The sequence below is a fragment of the Canis lupus genome, chromosome 13 (genome assembly GCF_048164855.1).
Source record: "Canis lupus baileyi chromosome 13, mCanLup2.hap1, whole genome shotgun sequence".
Lineage (NCBI taxonomy): Eukaryota > Metazoa > Chordata > Mammalia > Carnivora > Canidae > Canis > Canis lupus.
The window spans coordinates 37,222,229-37,240,259 of NC_132850.1; the positions used below are offsets into that span (position 1 = coordinate 37,222,229).

The 18,031-nt window shown below is 46.5% G+C and overlaps 1 protein-coding gene across 2 annotated transcripts in view; it reads left to right on the forward strand.

Moving 5' to 3' along the window:
• The first annotated feature begins 320 nt into the window (after positions 1 to 320).
• Positions 321 to 18,031, forward strand: part of ELK3 (ETS transcription factor ELK3) — a 64,362-nt gene continuing 46,651 nt past the window's right edge. Inside the window, exon 1 of one of the 2 annotated variants that reach the window (XM_072773176.1) lies at positions 321 to 705. The gene's annotated coding sequence lies outside the window, so the exon portion shown is untranslated. The remainder of the gene's footprint in view (positions 706 to 18,031) is intronic. The other variant, XM_072773175.1, reaches the window with a different exon arrangement.

Consider the following 18,031-nt stretch of genomic DNA (forward strand, 5'->3'; position numbering starts at 1 on the left):
CGGCAAGTCCGGCGGCCTCCCCGCTTCGGGCCTTCCCGCCCGGGCCAAAGTGGGCAAAGGCACGACCCCACCGCGGTGCCCGGCGCGGGGACCCCCAGGGTCCACGAGGGACCCGGGTCCGCCGCCGCCGCCCGGGGTCCCCACCCGCGCCCCGGGGGCGGGGGCCCGGGGCGGGGGCGGGGGGAGGAGGCCCGCTCCCCGGGGCTTCTGGCCGAGCAGTCCCCCCGCCTCGGGGAGGGGCTGCGGCCGCCCGGAGCCGCAGAGGGTCGGGAGGCTCCTCCCCTGGGGTGGCCGAGCAGGAAGCGGGGCGCGCGGCGGGGCGAGCGCGCGGGGCGCGGGCGGCGGAGTATGCGCGGGCCTCGGCGGCCAGTCCCGGCGCACAGCCGTGGCCGGGGCGCGCGGCGCGGGGCGGAAAAGCCTGTTTACACAGACTGCACACCGCCTGGGGAATAATGCAGTAAAGGAAGTGAGCCGGCTCGGCCTGACTGCTCCAACTTCCTGCTCTCACACACACACCAGAGGAAAAAAAAAAAAAAAAAAAAAGAGGAGCGAGAGAAAGAAAAAAAAGGGGGAAAAATCAGGATCTCATTACAAGAGCAACAGACCGTCTGCAGACGCCTGTCAGCATGGAAAGTCGGGGGCTTTCGCCCGGTTCCTCCTAGAAATTCCCCCGAAGAAGGATCTTGAGAGCTCCCCCACATCTGGGTAGGTAGCAGGGCTCCAGCCTGTTGCTCCGACAGTTGCAAAGTTCCGTCGGGGCGCTTTTTCTTTCTTTTCTTTGGCTGGGTGCGGGTGGGGGTGGGGCTGGGGGCGCCGCGGGGTGCGCTGCGGCCCCGGGCAGGGGGCCCCCGGGATGCTCCAGCGCCCGCCCCGCCGGCCGGCGGGAGCCCCGCGCTGCGGCCGGGAGGGGAGCAGGGGGCGCGCGGGGGCGACGGCTCGGGGTCCCCGCAGCGGCGGCGGCGGGGCGGGCTGCGAGCCTGGGGCGGGGGGGGGGACGGCCGCCGAGCGGGGCTGCGGCCGGGCTCCCCGAGGGGGCAGTGGGCACCGATGCTCCGACTCGGGGAGACGACAGGGGAGGAGGGGCTCGCGGCGGGCGTGGGGAGCGAAGACGCGGGGCCGGGGGCCGCGTCCCTGGTCGTCCGGCAGGTGACCCCCGCCCGGGTCATCGTCCGGGGCGCGCGCCCAGGTGGACCTTTAACAACCAGCCGTGTCCTCACTGGACACGGTTTCGGCGGAGGACCGCGCGGGAGAGCTGGGCTTGGAGCCCCCGGCTCCTTAGGAAGGGGAGCTTCAGCTTGCAACTGAATGTTGGCCTGTAACGCTACTGTAACTTTTGGGAGGAGGAATTAAAATTTTGGAGACTTCAAAAAAAAAAAAAAAAAAAAAGGAAAAAAGTTAAAAGAAAGAGGTCTCCGTTTTGTTATATTTTCTGAACCGAATCATCCCGAGGACAAGCTGCATTTAGGTGGCGGGTGGGGGTGGGAGTAAGAAATGTTATTTCAGAAACTGCAAAAGGGGCTTTTTAGAAAAAAAAAAAAAAAAAACGAGTGTCGGGAGAGTTTCTGGCTTGTCTGGAAACGGCAAGACTAATTGCCATGCGCTTCCGCTTTGAAACTGGCAGCAGACAGCATCTTGAAAATGACTCACTAGAGGAGCTCACAAAGAAACTGGTTTGCTCCTTCTCAGGTTTATGTATTTGTGCCTTTTACAGTTTCCTTTGTAGTGTTCGAGGGGTCCCCCGCCCCTTCCCCGCCGGCCCCCTCCTCCCCTGCCGCTTTTGGAAGCCCCTGGCCGGTCTTTAACTACCCCCAGCACCCCAGCCGGAGGGGGGCTGGGGGAGGCCGAGTTGTTGTTGGAGTTGGCTGGGGAGAGGGTTACAGGGATTCTGCTGCTGCAGGGGGAAAAAGTTCCCTGAATTTTCCACTGGCTGCTGCAGGAAGAGAGAGCCCCTTTAGTCACTGCTAAGTAATGTCTGCACACACACCAACTAATCTCATTAGGAGTTTCCGCTGCTCGGCACAGGAGGGGTTTTGTGCAGCCACTGTCAGCCGGGGGAGCCCTGCGCTGCACGGGGAGAGCGGTTACGGCTTTATTGACTTAGAGGTGCAGCTGCCCCACAACCTTTTTCAGGGCAGCATCTTGAGAACTTTGAAGTCCCTTTGGCCATTTTGGGTTTCAGACTTACAGGTTTTTCTTCCCCAGTTGCGTGTAGGGTGTGTGTGTGTGTGTGTGTGTGTGTGTGTGTGAAGTTTCTATTGCCTGGGCAGCTCAGTCACCCCCATTCTCTCTCATCTGTGCCTGTGTCTTTGTTGGAGGGCGCCGGGAGTGGGGGTGGGGGTTGGGGAGCCAGAAGAGGTGAGAAACCAAACGTGATAGGCATATATTAATGAGCTCAAATCGATTTCTGAGCCTTATTGCTTTACTGCCAAACAAAATACCCTCTGATCTCTCTCCCTTTTTCTCTGTCTGTGGCACACATTTATTTGGGATAGGTCAGTTATGAGTTTCAATTTATGGGGATTATAAAATTACAAATTGTGTTAGGAGGGCATGTGGGTCAGACAGTGAAGAAGACTGTCCATAAGTGTTTTTAGAGTTTCCAGTAATGATCCTGCCTGCAAAAACCCCTGATGGTCTTTCTATGCCAAATATAGCAAAGGTCTTATGGCCCTCTCTCTCTCTCTCTCTCTCTCTCTCTCTAAACCTTTAAATGTTGGAAATGTGTAGAGTTGCTTAAAGGGGTAAAGGATTTTTAGGAACTTGATTGGACCCGTGGCATTCCTTTATTGACAAAGACATGCTGCTTGAGGACATACTCTTGAGGGTTTTTTGAGGTGTTGGTATTTCTCTTCTGGTGGCAAAGCATGTCCTAAAAACAGCCCAGCCAGGGTGTGAGTCAGTGGACATGAGGACAGGATGTCCCTAACACAGTGCCTAGCACAGAGTAGATGCTCAATAAATTGTTGCATTGAAAGCTGTGAGTAGGATGACAGCACTTAGAACAAATAGATAAGAAAACTCCAAATTTCAAGAGAGGCCCCTTTGAGTGAACTATAAACCAGCCTGGATAAACAGACTTTCTGGAATAATTTTGCCATCCAGGTGACCTTTGGCAATATCTGGAGACATTTTGGTTGTCATAACCAGACAGGGTGCCCTAGGCATCTAGTCAGTAGAGGGTTAGACATGCTGCTACCCATCCAGTAATGTACAGAACAGCCCCCCCCCAATAATTTTCCAGCCACAAATGTCAGTAGTGCCCACGCTGAGGAACTCTCATTTACATTAACTGTGATGATGATGACTCTCTTACCTGCATCAAGTCAATGAATAGGATGTTTACGAGTTGTTAGTTGTACTTTTCTGCTATGGATGTGTAACACAATGTGCATGAATTTTGTCTCCCTTGCTCTCTTTTTTGGTCAGTAATATGCAATAGAATGACATTTACATGATGAATTGTGATGGTTTACCTTTTTGAGCTGAATTAGACCATCTCAGAACCTCACTTGCTTGGTACTAATGCTTTTTAGACCAGAATGGCAGTAGCCCAGATGGGGAGAGCAGTGATTCTTATTTTTTTCCAACCCTATTTGAATTTTGAAATTTCCTAAAACATTTATTAAAGACCTCCTCCTCTTCTTATTTAAAAAATTAATAATTCAAAACTGTCAATATGCAGTAAATGTAACTCTGAGATCATATTTTGAAATTTATATTTGTAATAACTTTTTGGAACTTGAATCTTTTCCTGAAATGGGTTTTAAAATCCTTCCAGTCAGTGCATATAAATTAAAATATTCCTTTCTTAGTTGTCAGATACTGGGTTTTGTGTGTTCTGTGCTACCCAATTATGTTTTTCACCTATCTGATGCAAAAAACTGATGTGGATCCAAACCATTATCTATTGACAAACCCAAAACACGAAGAAGAAGAAGAAGAAGAAGAAGAAGAAGGAGGAGGAGGAGGAGGAGGAGGAGGGGGAGGAGGAGGAGGAGGAGGAGAAAGAAAAGAAGAAGAAGGAGAAGAAGATTATCCAAGGATGTGACTTCCAGAGGGTTGGTTTTTTTTTTTTTCACTAATGGCAAATTACTGCTTATGAATTAATGGATTTGCTACTTTCCAGTCCTAGAGAATGATTCAGACATCGACATGTTCCCCAGACCTGGGGTTCCTCATTAAACTTTAAAAGAAATGGGCTCTCTGTTTTGGCTGCGCCCTGGGCTGCAGGCAGCTGGCTTCTGCCCCTTGCTAAGGGCTTGCACCGAGACATACACACCGACATACACACCAAGAGGCCTGGGTCATTTGAAAGAAAGACCCCCACTGCTGTCAGACTTTTCTGTAGGTTTCAGGCGAGAGCTTTTTATGTCCTACTTATCCATAATTCCCCTTTGTCTTTGTAAACTGATTTATAACATCTTTGAGATCGCACTAGTATGACGATATTTTCTAAAGGTTAGGTAGGTTTTATGTCTGTTTTGAAAAAATATTAATGTGAATTATGTTAGGAAGATTCAGAAAACCACGAAGAAAAATATAAACATCTCCCATAATCCCACTGTTAACATTTTGGTGTTTATTTTTTCAGTCTTCTAAAATGTGTGTGTGTGGGGGTGTGGGTGTGTACACACACACACACATGCACACATACATAAAACTTTTCATTGGAGTCACACTATACTTTCTGTTTTGTCACTTATTTTTACTTAACATATCATGTAACATGTTTTTATAACTAGTACCAAAACCAAAATTGCTGCACATAGAGCATGCATTTATTGATCTAATAAATGTGTTGACTCAACAGAGGATTGACATAATTTTTACATGGACTTGTTCAGTGTTTTTCTCTGTGGCTCAAAGTAATGTTCTAAGAATGCTGACCTCTTAGAAGGCTGAATTCATATGTGCTGTGAAATTTGCGATTTTGATGAGTTTCTCTATGATTTAACAATGAGTCATGATTTGCAGGAGAGTATCAAGATGTAGTAACAGGAAGTCCGGGGCACTACACATCAAAATAGAATGTTAGATGATGAAAAAGAGAAGCTAGGTTAAACCGAAAATATACCTGGAACTTAAACTTAAGGGGGAAGGAAGGTGCTTCTTGTACATTGTGACAATTCTTAGTTATTACTGTTTCATTTTATATCGGGAGAGTTTCCAAACTTTGTAACTGATGTTTTCAATGGGTTTTCAGCTCAAAATGACTATTGCCCATGGCTAATTTGAATTAAGATCATCCAGCCTTTTGGTTGAAACCTCGGCAGAGAGACCATGGTTTTGTGGCACAAAACTTTGGTTTTGCCACTTAAAGTGCAGCCCCAGTAAATTGAGTTATTAGTATGTGAGTTGTGTGTGTGTGTAACCTTCTGTGAATGAATCCTAAAGGCCTTCTAAAATGGTAGATCATTCTTTTAAGTCCTATTCTTTGTAGAAATTTGACTCCTACCTATAACCAAAATAAAAATGGCCTTCCAGCCATTACTGGAAACTTAACCTATGTGCCAGCAGTTTAAAAATAAACCTTGAATTGGTCATTTCAATAAATTGTAATTTGGTTTGAATTGCTACTAGGAATTATTAACTCATCAATTATGTGTTTTAGCTTGCATTTCCCAGAAAGTGATTATCAAATTATTCTAAGATTTAAAGGGGATTATTTTATAATTTGTCTTTGAGACTTGTATATTTTTAAAGAAATTAAGATGATCGTTTTACTAATATACTCTAATTTGAATTGGGCTAAAATTGATTTACTTACCTACCTGCTCTAAAAAGATGCTCTTTAAAGCACATGGTCTCATTAGTATTTTTAAAGCTACCATTTATAAGAATAATTGCTAATTTTCCATGTATAAGTATGGAGAGGATGGGGTAGGAATAAAATACCCTTATCTAATGCCTTCTCTTAGACTGAGGTCAGGAATCCTTTACTCCAAGCAATAGAAAAAGGAATCTGCGATCCTTGATGTCTTTGGGTTTTTTTAGTTGAGGTATAATTTCATACATGGAAATGGATAGATCCTCAGTGTTTTTGTATATGCCCATGGAATCCCCACCCCTTACCTTCAAATAGAAAGTATTTCCATCACCTTGAAGCATTCCCTAGCTATTTCTTTTTATTATGGCAGTTTCATGATTCTACCATATAGGTCATTAAACCCCAGAACACCTTGATAAAATACTGCACTATTTTTATTTAATCAATTTGGTTAAAAATAAATCATTAGAATGTGTAGATTTCCTCTGCAATATGATAGGAGGGGGAAAAAATCCCTTCTACATTATTTACTACCACATAAGCTAACCGAAAGGAATATGTGTGCTGCAGGGAAGAGCAGAGTCCTTTAAAATCAGTCGTGTTGAGGTGCTAGCTCTTAATCTTCCCAGACCTCAGTTTCTCTGGATGGATGGTAAAGTGATGGAAGTGTCAGAAGTTCTGTTGTACTACTTTTTTGGAGTAAGGAATTTGAGTTCTTCTAAGAGTGGTAAAAAACGTGATGTGAATTTTTGCTGCCATCCCCAAACAGCCAACTTGCAGGCATACACAGTGATTTAAGCAAAATATCTGGTGGTGGGCAAAGGGCTTACCCATAAATTGCCCCTTCAATCCCATCCTGGCCCCTTGTTGAGTAAGGAACACTCGAGGGAAGGTTGGTATTAGCGGCTGTGCTTCATTTCCTCCTATGTTTAAAGTTTGTGACAAGCATCACTCATTTCTAATAAGGCCCACATCGCCTCATCCTTGGGGACACCAGTGGTGGTCTCTGGGTTGGACGCTTAGAAGGCCTACATAAGATTTGGATCACCAGGTTCAGTCCCTGTTCCTTCCGTCCTAGAGTCTATTTTTTAAAATATTTTATTTATTTATGAGAGAGAGAGAGAGAGAGAGAGGCAGAGACATGAGTAGGTGGGAGCCCGATGAGGAACTCAATCCCAGGACCCCAGATCATGACCTGAGTGGAAAGTAGACATTCAACCACTGAGCCACCCAGGCACCCCCTTCCTAGAGTCTTTGAAATGCTCTCCACCCTCCACTGTGTCTGGGGGGGGGGTCCTCATTCCCTCTGGCAGTCCCTTGTCTACACACAGGCTAGAGTGATCCTTTAAACACAGGTCTGACCATGTCCCACCTTAACATCCCCCAGGGGCTTCTGTTGGGGTAAAGGCCAAAATCCTTAATGTAGGCTGCACACTGTGGTTCGGGCTGGCACCCGGCTGTTCTTCCCTTCTTCACAGAACGTGTCCTTAGGCTCCTGGGCCTTTCCAAATGCTGTTCTTTCTCCTGGGAATTCCCTTCCCCGCCCCCACGCCCATGGATTGTTCTCACTGCACTTTGCCAGCTTGTGGCCATGCTCCAGGGCCCCCAGGCTGGCGTTCCCATCGTCATCCACTCCGCTGTCTTGGTCTTCAGAGTCCTTGCCATATTTATTTACAGATTTCCTCAGCACTTTGTCCCTCTCCAAATCCCCATGACCCAAACACAGGTACTAACCAGTTTGAGATCTCCATTTCTGGAGGTGGGGTTGGTGTCCCTCCTTAATCATTAATACTCATTATCCCACATTCAGGAACCAAGTGGATTTGCTAGTGTGGCCTCCCCTGGTATCAAAAGCCTTTACCAAACCTTTGAATCCATTAGGTTGGGAGAGCAAGAGGTACCTGCCCAGGGAGGCGTCATGATGTGTTTCCCATCTGTTGCGGCCCTGGGGCCGGAAGCTCCCTCTGGGCCTGCTCTGTTTTTCCCATCCTCGCATTTATCCCAGCACATTGTCCAGTACCTGGCATTCAGTGAATTATAAACAATCCAAAGGGGGAAAAACCTGCCATCGGACTTGATCAAGCACTTCATTGCTACACATAAATCCAGCCCTCTCCTAGAGGTGAATTACTTGGATTAATAGAGGCCGGTCTCTCAGTTAAATCCTAGCAACAGCCCGGAAGAGCCTCTATAGAGGATATATCCCTTTCCAGAATTTTTGTCCAGACTTGCAGGCACAGTAGATGTACAGAAACAAGGTTGTTAATATCCAGGATGACACACTTCAGCCGTGTTGTTGCTCTCAGGTTTATACTGGAAGGGGCTGGTTAGCAGTGAAGTCACTCATAGGTCAGTGCAGCTTAAGAGGCTTTTGATGTAAAATTCCTTCCGTGTTGAAACTGCTCATTCTACAGCAACTATCATTAGTCTCTCATCGAGACTTCTATCGACCAAGTTCTCATAGTTCTTTGGGGCTGAGTTCCATAATATTTGCAGCTCAAAGTCCTCCTTCACTTACCCTAAAAACCTGTGTGTAGCTTTTTGTCTGTGACTTTTTGTAATTCATGAATGATGTTTCCGATTGATTTTTGAGAATAACCAAAGAGTCTGCCCATGTATTTGGAAGGATGAATGACCAGGACCCGCATTGTGTTCCTGGTGAAGGAGGGCTGGCTGGATCAGTGGTGAATTTCAGTTGGGTTTTGCCAAGGAGCAGTTTGTAGATAGTCAACCCTCAAATAACCAGAATGTGTGATGAAGCAGATTTCTCTCCCTGCATTTAACTGTCAGAGGGCAGGGATGAGAACGACAACAAAATAAGCCCCAGCATTTATCCAGGAGGTGCTCAGGAATTCTCTGTAAGAATTAACAGCAAGGGTGCTCTTACAGGGTCTGCACCTGTACGTTCTCATCATCCTCAGAATCATCTGATACTAAAGTCCAGGAAGACCAGAATGTTCGATTAAGCGAGAAAAGGGGTATAGGTTTGATCAGTTTCCTAACACCGATCAGAAGAGGACTTCTCTGGTTAATACTCTGTGAACTAGAAATGCAGACTCCTCACTATCTCCTTCTTGGAGTTTGGAAGGTTCTCTTTTAGAGGTTAAACTAGAAGCCCTGGTTGTGTGAGTTCATTTGAAAGTGAAGAAGATAAGCATTGAGAGGGGTGTGTGGGGGGGGGAGGGTTATGGGTTCCACATATGTAGGCAACGAGAGATGCTTGAGTCCAAGAGTGAGACAATATGATCTCAGCTTTTGCTCCTCCTACGTCCAGAGTCACTGTTCTCATGTAGGATTTGAGCCCTAATTCTGTACAGAGGATGGGAACATAAGGGAACATTTGCTTAAACTTCTCATGCAAAAGAACCATTATTTCGCTATGAGAACTCCAAAGATGACTTGGATTTTTTTTTTAAAATGTATAATTTCTAGGAGAGGAGAAAGCAGAGATTCCTATTTTCAGCAAGTCACATTAAGAGTGTATAAGGAAGGGAGCAAACCTTTTAGTATTATTTGGAAGCGTGTGTACGTGGGTGCAGTGCCTCAACGTTCTCATGTAGTTTTTTGCATCTTGAAATCTCCTGGAATCTAGAACCCATGACCGTTGGTAGGGAAGTTATTTCTGCTAATGTCTCTCTGCCTGTGTTCCAAGCCTGAGAAACTGATCGCTTAGACCAGAAGGTGTTGGGTGGAGAACATTGCTTTTTATTTTTATTTCATTTTTTCTTTTTAAAAGTATCTTAGAACAAACATATCCAGATTCTCCAAGTGACATTCTGAGTCCAGGATTGGAACTGACCAAACCCCAGGCACAGCCATGTCATCACATCTGTGCTGAGCCTCTAGTGGAGGCCAGGAGTGCCTGTCGATGGGCCAAATTCATCTTTGATCATCGAGGCAAAAACATCAGTCAGCCGCTCCAAAGTCCCTGATTTTGCTTAATTCACTTATTTGGGATGCTCTAGTGCTAATTCTCGGTTCTGCATTTACAATACTTGGATAAATTGAACAATTTTGAAGAGTGCTAACATGTTCTTAAAGTGAAGTACTTTTATGACAAACGTGTATCTGTTAGAAGATCCCTTGAATCTAACAAATGTCCCAAGTACACTGGGGTTCTCCAAAGCTCATCGTCACTGCTCTTAAATAAAAGTGTCACCCTGCTTTGATTTAAATCAGAGCTGAACCACAAGAACAGCGTCCTCTGCCAGCCTTTGCCACATCCTTTGCTTCTCTCTCTCTCTCTCTCTTTCTGTCTCTCTCTCTTAACCTAAATATTAAGACCTAATTTGTCTTCGGGAAAGTAGAAACTTTAAGACTTTGACATAGGGGATCATACATGCTCTCGATGATGAAAATGTAGAAAGGGTGACTTTCTTTGGCAAGGGGGGAAAGTTTGCCTAAAGTGGGATGTGGCTGGTTTTTTTTTTTTTTTTTAAAGATTCTATTTATTTATTCATGAGAGACACACAGAGAGAGAGGCAGAGACACCGGCAGAGGGAGAAGCAGCCTCCCTGAAGGGAGCCCGATGCGGGATTTGATCCCAGGGCCCCAGGATCACCACCTGAGCCAAAGGCAGATACTCAACCGCTGAGCCACCGCCACCCAGGTCCCCCGGCTGTTGTTGTTGTTGTTTTTTGCAGTTAATACAGTCTCGTGAAACAATTATTGCAAGAGGATAGTATTAGGTTGTATGTGACAGTTCAGTAAAGAGCCAAGACGAGTTAGTGGTGGCAGATTCCTGAACGGGAAGTAAGGGCTACAAGGACGCTTTGGGGTGTATATCTGATGTTTGGTGGCTGTTGGTACGTCGGCCCTCTCTTCTGTCACGTGCTGTCGTGGGCCTCTTGGAGGACATAGGTGTGCACAGTAGCCGGACACAAATGAATAAAGCATCCGTTTTCCACTTGATCACCATTTTACAGTTCTTCTGTTCATTCATTCAGTGCACATGGGGGATAATAAATAGGTTTAAAATACAAGGCATTGGGAGAGTTTTGAAATCACTCTATTTTTGCAATAGTTTTCTTAGAAGTAACTGTACTCAACACGAGCACCAAGATATTTTAAATGTGCTCCACTTACTGTAGTTCGTCCACAAGATCGGCTCAATTTTGAATAGACTTTTGGTGGAAAATGAGAGGCCTGGTGTGTGCCACTCTATCCTACCGCCATGATATTTTTGCTTCCTGTTAAAAAGAACTTTATTAGAAGTTGTTTAAGTTTAGATGAAACCCCGCATTTGGTACCATAATCACCATATGTAGCAAAAGGTGTAAAAATGTGAGGGAAACATATGCATGTGGAGACCGTAAAACCATAAAAGGGACGGTGTACCTTCACGACGTGAGAGGCAGCTGAAATCCCCCACAGGTGTCCACCACATGAGCAGGTGATGACATTTGGAAGACTGCAGAGTCACTGTTTTTTTATAGATCCCTTGCAAAGTGAATATATTATCATACCAGATTATGTAAAAATGTTGATGCCTTGCATTTGCATTTCCTAAACCGGGGAAGAGTGTTGCTGAGAGAAAGGAAGGAAGGTGGCACAGCTGAGGTGCCCACAGGATGGAGAAGCCCCAGAGGAGTGCATTTCCTTGCACAGCCCACTGTCCATGCAAGGCGGCACTTTGTGCTCCTCGACAATCTCTGAAGGTGTCACAAGTGACCAGTAAACTCCTAAACTCCTACAGTTTGCAAATGTACTGTATTGGGTACGACCCAAACACAAACACAAGCTAATGTCCATATAATCCAGCAGAATCTTGACCTTTCTGGGAGCCACCCCATTTTGACATATGTTCAATTACAGAAAAAGGAACAGGTTTATAATACTATGAGCCATTTGCAAATTATCAGCTCCAAAATGCTCTGTTACAAGATTTTAACACTGACTGTATACTCCTTAAGAGTACCCGAGATCAGCTAACCAGGATCATTTTCTGTCGTACTCTTTTTTTTAAAAAAAAAAAGACCTCTAAGGTGGTTTCAGTAGATTTATTCCAGGAGGAGAGAAAGCTGACTTTGCCAGGAGTGCTGATGTTGGGGACGGTTTTCTTCCGTGACTTAACCATCCAGAAATGATTGAAGAACTAATACTTTATTACATGAAGTGGTGTAGGAAAGACAAGTTTCCCTGGGAGGACCATGACTTCTGTCCCTCTCCAGGCCATCATTAGAGCTGTGAAGGAAGGCTGGATGGAGGAGGGTCCCTAAAATCCGTGGCCTGATGAGAAATATTTCGATTTCTATTGATCCTCACCACTGGTGAAGAGAGGCATGTCCCAATGATAGGAAACAAGGTAGGGAGACTGAGCCACCTATGGGCAGGCCATGGGACCACCCATGGGGGCTTTGGTGGGCCAGGGGAGCCGAAGCAGTGGTCCTACTGGAGAGGGGTTTGGAGGGACAGGAGCTAGGGGGCCACGAGGAAGGGCTCCGTACCTCTCCATGGGTGGACCCAGGGCTGCAGGGCCCATGTGTTGGAGGTGGCCCAGACTGGTGCAGCCAGGCCAGGAAGGTGCACAGCTGGTTAGCGTGGTGTCAGGAAGTGCCCAAAGCTGCAGCAGGGCCGGGATGCTGAGCACAGCTGTGCAGATTTCCCGGTCTCCAGGGTCCCTCGGGAATCCTTCTGAGAGGAAGAGATGGTGTCGCAGCCCACACCTGACCCCACCCGGGCCTCCTTCCTCCCCCCCCCCCCATGGTGTCCGCTCAGTGTGTGTGTCCATGCAGGACAGGGACAAGGACAGGGACACCAATGCTGGTGATGCTCAGCCGGGTGGCATTCGATGAGGCCCGAGAAAGAAGGGCACTGGTTTGAAGCAGGGTATACTGCTGGTTGCCCCCTGCGGAAAAGAGCGGTGTCCAGATTTTTAATTAGAAGAGCTAAGATGTGAATTTTCTTTGACCAAACCGTATTTTATCTTGCAGTTTTTTTTTTTTCTAATGTTTCCACTGGGTGGTGCTGCGGGAATTCCTACCTTGTGCCTTGGATCTACCCTTCCCAGAAAGACGCCTCTCAAGCATAATAGGAGGAAGTCCTGATTTAGAAAGATTTTACAGTTTCAACACAATAGAAGGGTTTTGGAGGATGCTCTGGCAGGAAATGTTTTAGTTTCTGGATGTGGAAAATCCACCATCATTTTGTATCATGTAGAAATTTTCTTACTATGCTGGGTATAGACTTTTTGGCCCTCACCAGCTTATTATTCAGCCCAGAAAAGCTTTCAAGTTTATCTGAAAGATGATGGTTTCGTTCTAGTGGAAGCAGTACATAAGATTTCCTTTATTTTTGATTTTTTTGTGAAACTATCATAACAAAGTGAGCAAACAAACATTTCCTGATGGTAAGATGACCAGAGATTTAAAAAATATCTCCGTTAAGGTTTTATTCGAAGCTGAAGGCATTGTTCCATTCCTGTTTTAAGAGACCGTTTGTACAGTGCATCGACCAAAAGGAAGGACGACTTGGATTTTTTAAATTTCAAAATAATCATACAGAGTCTTTCACTTTGATAGCACTCATGTATGGAGGGGGATGCACGTTTTATAGGTAAAGAAGTTGGAACGGAGAGAAGTTGACATCCCTGCCTGAGATCGTGCAGCCTCCACAGCTGCGATGGAATTTATGTTCCCATTTCCAACATATGCGGGGGATCGAGTTTTTAAAATATGAACAGTACAAACGTTTAGATAAAAGATTTTCCGTGTAAAGGCCTATGAAGTAGAAGAATTGAGGATAGTAATGGGAGGAAAAATACCCACTGGGAATCAGGGAGCTCATGAAGTGGGAGCTCCCATGTGAGGACGGTTGGCAAGATTTTAAGTGAGTTGTACTGAACTCAAGACAGCGCTGCGTTTCGGTGCGCTTGTCAGGGTCCTCCACAAAATCCCAAATGTGGTTTTCTTGGAACCTGAAACAGGGCTTCCCCAAAGGTGCTTGTTTTTAAAGGAATAAGTTTGAGCTCCATCGGTGCCCCACAATCTACTGTTGTGCAGTTTTACAGGGGTTCCCGGCCTGTCCCTGCTCTGAGGTCAGGTGTTCCTGTGAAACTGTGGGGAGGTGTGCGTGTGGGTTTTGCACCCTGCGTCTGGAGCCAGGCGAGAGCCCTCATGTTTCTCTTCTTGACTTTCATCCTCTCGTTCTGCAGTGACAGAAGGGACAGCTCCTCCTGTCTTGTCTTTCATAATGAAGGGCCAGTCTCGGTTCTTTAGCGTTGAATGAACCTGGAGCGTGTCTAAATCAACATACAGATGTTTTTAAAAGGGAAATTGGTTTAAAAAAGAAATGATGGTGGCATGGGTTCAAAGTGTCTGTCTTAAAACAGAGCCAATTGGAATAACTGGAGTCACAGATGAGGCAAAGTCAGCACAATGGGCAGGGAAATTTCCTGATTTGATTCGTAGTGGGAATGTGGCCTCTGCACCAAGTAGGAGGCCTCTCTCTCAGCAGCAGCGAGGTGGGCATACAAGACATGAAGCCTCGGCTGGAGGAACTATGTGTGGTGATTAAGGACCTGGCCTTTGGAGCCAGATGGCCTTGGATAGGAGTCTCTGTGTGTCCCTGTTACTCCTGTGGCCACGAAGATCTTATTTCACCTTTTGAAGTCATGACTTCCCCGTGGAGTATTAAATTTAGATGTATGCAGAGTACTGAGCACAATGCCAGGTACATAATAAATGCTCATCAACTGTTCGCATTAAAAAAGAAAAGCTGCTGTTTAAAGAAGTAACAGATTTGGGGGGGGGGTGCGATATTAGCCCTTTTCTTGAGAATTCCATGGAATCTCAGTACTGCTGGTCAGGGAGGCTATACCTCACAATTCCTTTACAATAGGGCCCTGGGGATGTGAGTGTGTGTGCACGCCCGTGTGTGTCTATTCTATGTATGTGATTATATGCTTAAGTTGACTCTATGAGGTTGTCTTTGGCTGCTTTTGACCCATGAAAACAATTTCATATAGTTCAACCTAATGGTGATAACTGTTAAGAGATACAATTTGAGGGATGCTTGGGTGGCTAGGGGTTGAGCATCTGCCTTCGGCTCGGGGCTTGACCCCGGGGTCCCAGGATCGAGTCCTACATCAGGCTCCCCGTGGGGAGCCTGCTTCTCCCTCTGCCTGTGTCTCTGCCTCTCTCTGTGTGTCTCTCATGAATAAATTTTTAAAAAAGTAAGACATATAATTTGAAACAGTGTCATAATGAAAGAGGTTATAATGAGGTATGAGTGTAGTTTCTTTTCATACGTTATTTGTCAAAAGCTCACGAGGTAAACTTCATCAGGGAGCCTTGGGCCCCTGGTAATCCAATTGATCTAACTTGTGTGTACAGTACCATTAAATAGTCTTGATTTTCATCGGGGATTTACTGGAGGCTTTCTCCCATCTAATGAATCATGCTTCTAGTTCCATATGCTTTTGATCCAAATGGCTACTGTCGAAGGAGAATTTGCTTAGTGTTTTTTTCCCTGTTGAAGTCATAGGGTTAATTACTCTGGGGAGGAAACAAAAGCCTCCATGAGTTTTCTTGGGCCGTAAGAATAGCAGTGTTCTTCCAGAACGCAGAGCTTGGCCGTCGTGGTGAGGGTTAAAACAGAGCTGACACACAAAGCAAAATGAAACCAGAGCTGCAATCACAAAGTGGGACAGATGTAGGAGGCCAGGTTTCCTGTGGCCCATTTTCCACCTTCCTGCCTGCAACCTGCAGAAGAGGAAGCTGACTGTTAGCAAGTATGAGAGCTGGAGGGGGACGTGCTTCGGGCCAGAATCAAGACATGCGCACAAAACAGGGGCACCAGAAACAATTGCAAAGAAAGTGACTGGTGGGGGTTTAGTACAGAAATGTCTGGAAGGGAGCCACCCCTCTGTTTAAAGAAAAGACAATGTCAGGAGAGCCTGTGCTTCCCCAGGGGGACCCGGGGACCGTCTCAGGTTGTAGGAGCTTCTGATTTTGATAGCCTTGCTCATCTTTAAAGACATGGTCTGCTTTTTAAATACAATTGGTTACCTGAAAAGATGTTCCCTGCAGTGCCCAGGATTTCTAAATTGGTTTTCCTGGGCATGTTGATATATGAGGGAGGTGGATGTGGTTAACCGAGTGGCTATAATGAACCTCTTCTGGGCCTCTTCTGGGGAAGGCTGGGTGACCAGTTGATTGCTTTGATCTAGCAGGTTTGTGTTCCCTTAACTGCCCAATAAAATCGTGTGTGATGTTTTTCAAAGAAGAGATGAAATGGAGATGTGTATGTTTGAGACCACGGAGCACATCCTCTGTTTGTGTGGCTACCTGACAAGCCATGTGGGGCGAGGCAGGGCTCATGTGGGTCAGAAGACACTGGACAAGTGGACAAGTCCATCTTTCTCCTGAGATAAAAAGAACAATAAGGTCATTCTATGTTTTGGGCTCACCAGCACATTATAGAAGAGTCTCACCCACCTTAAGGGTAAAGAAGTTGAGATTCAAAGAAATTGAGAGTCACTACACACCTTTTGGGAGAGCACCTGTTGCCTGCCTGCCAGGTGCCGTGTTGGAATTGCTGGGTGACCCTGTGTGATGATGTTAACACTAAGGAGCTGCACTGGTGGGAGCCTTGTCAAGGCTCCGTAGAAGGCGTGGATGAAGGCAACAGTAAGCCTTGCTGAAGGCTCGTACTGGCCAGGGCGCTGTGCTGAGCTTTTCCCAGACATCCTCCCACTCAAGTGGACTTGCCTCTTTGAGGTACAGAGAAATAAGTGTGTGCTCCTGGGCCAAACAATTGTTTATTAACCCTCTGGATTGATTGGTTATGGTTTCCTTGTCAGGCCCCAAGAGAACAAACTCTGTACCAGGACCAGTAGGAAATTTGGGGACGTTGCCAATTTAGGGGGCACAGAGGTGCCGGGAGGGAGGCAGCCTAGAGGGATAATAGGCCCCTTTCCATTTCAATGCAGGTCTGTCTGAAAATGTGGGGTGTGATGGGGCAGGGCTGTATAATGGTGGGGTGGGGTGGGGTGGGAAAGGGCTTATAGATGTGGGATGAAGCAGAGTGGCTCAAACATGCTATCCCAGACAGAGGGAATGTAGCCATCCGTTTACTTTTCCAAAGCAGATTCACCCGTGGAAAAGTCACCGATGAACCAATCGAGTTGCCTCTAGTTTACCCGGAGACAACAAGGTTTCATAGGTCTCTTTTACGGTGCCCCCCGACCCCCAATGTCTTTGCTCAGATGGAAGAGTTATTTGTAAAGCTGTACTTGCAGAAGAACATCGCCCACTTATAAAGAGTAACTAAGTAGACTGAGCAATGGCTGCTTTCCCGCTGCCTGTCACCCTGCCCTTAAACATGGACAATCTGTAGATACTCGCAGAGTAAATGCAAATACAAACCATTGTTAATAAGTAAAAAGCGCTTTGAGGGACTTGGCCTCACAGATTGGCTTTTTTTTTTCTTACATGTGGCAGTTGATGATAACTAAAATGTCTTTTGGAAATAAATTTAGGGACGCCTGGGTGGTTCAGTGGGTCCCTCATCAGCTCCCCGCAGGGGGTCTGCTTCTCCCTCTGCCTCTGTCTGTGTGTCTCTCATGAATAAATAAATAAGATCTTTAAAAAAAATTTTTTTAAGTAAACTTAATCTTTATTCCACCTCATAAAAATAGTAAGACTTCAAGGTTCTCCTTGTTCACTTAATGCCTTAAAGGTATTCTGTGCAGTTACTGCTGGTCTCAAAGAACCCAAGTTGTTGTTTTCCAATTCCTAGACTTAAGTAGTCAGGTTTGGTTTTCTATAATGAAGTGGCTTCTGCCCTTTGTCTCGGGCACTGGTAACATATGGGGTATAGAGGCCTAGTAGGTGCTGCTCTATCAGGAGCAGGGGAGAAGGAGAGAACTCCGATGGTCACCAGGGTGTTAACAGCCATCCCCTTGTCTCTAGCGTCCAAGCGACCCCCTCCCCGAGCACCTGCTTTGCCTCTTACCTGGGTCCTTTTCTCCTTTCCGGGGGGGCCCCCTAATGTCTGGCTAGAATGGGTTTTTGAAGTTGGCCACTTCCTTTGGTTCCCACCATCGCTAAGCTTTAGGCAAAAAATCAAGTACTTCCGTCCCCTGCGAGTCCCGCCCTAGCCGGGACCCCGCGGAGGGAAGGGTCGCGCTGCCAGCAGCAGAACCACAGCGGCCCTCCCCGCTCCCGCCTTCTCCGAGGGGCAGCGAGCAGCCCGCTGCGGCCCGGGTGCGCGGCCGCGGCTCGAGGTCTGGCGCCACCGCGTGGCGGACGGGAGGGTTGCCCG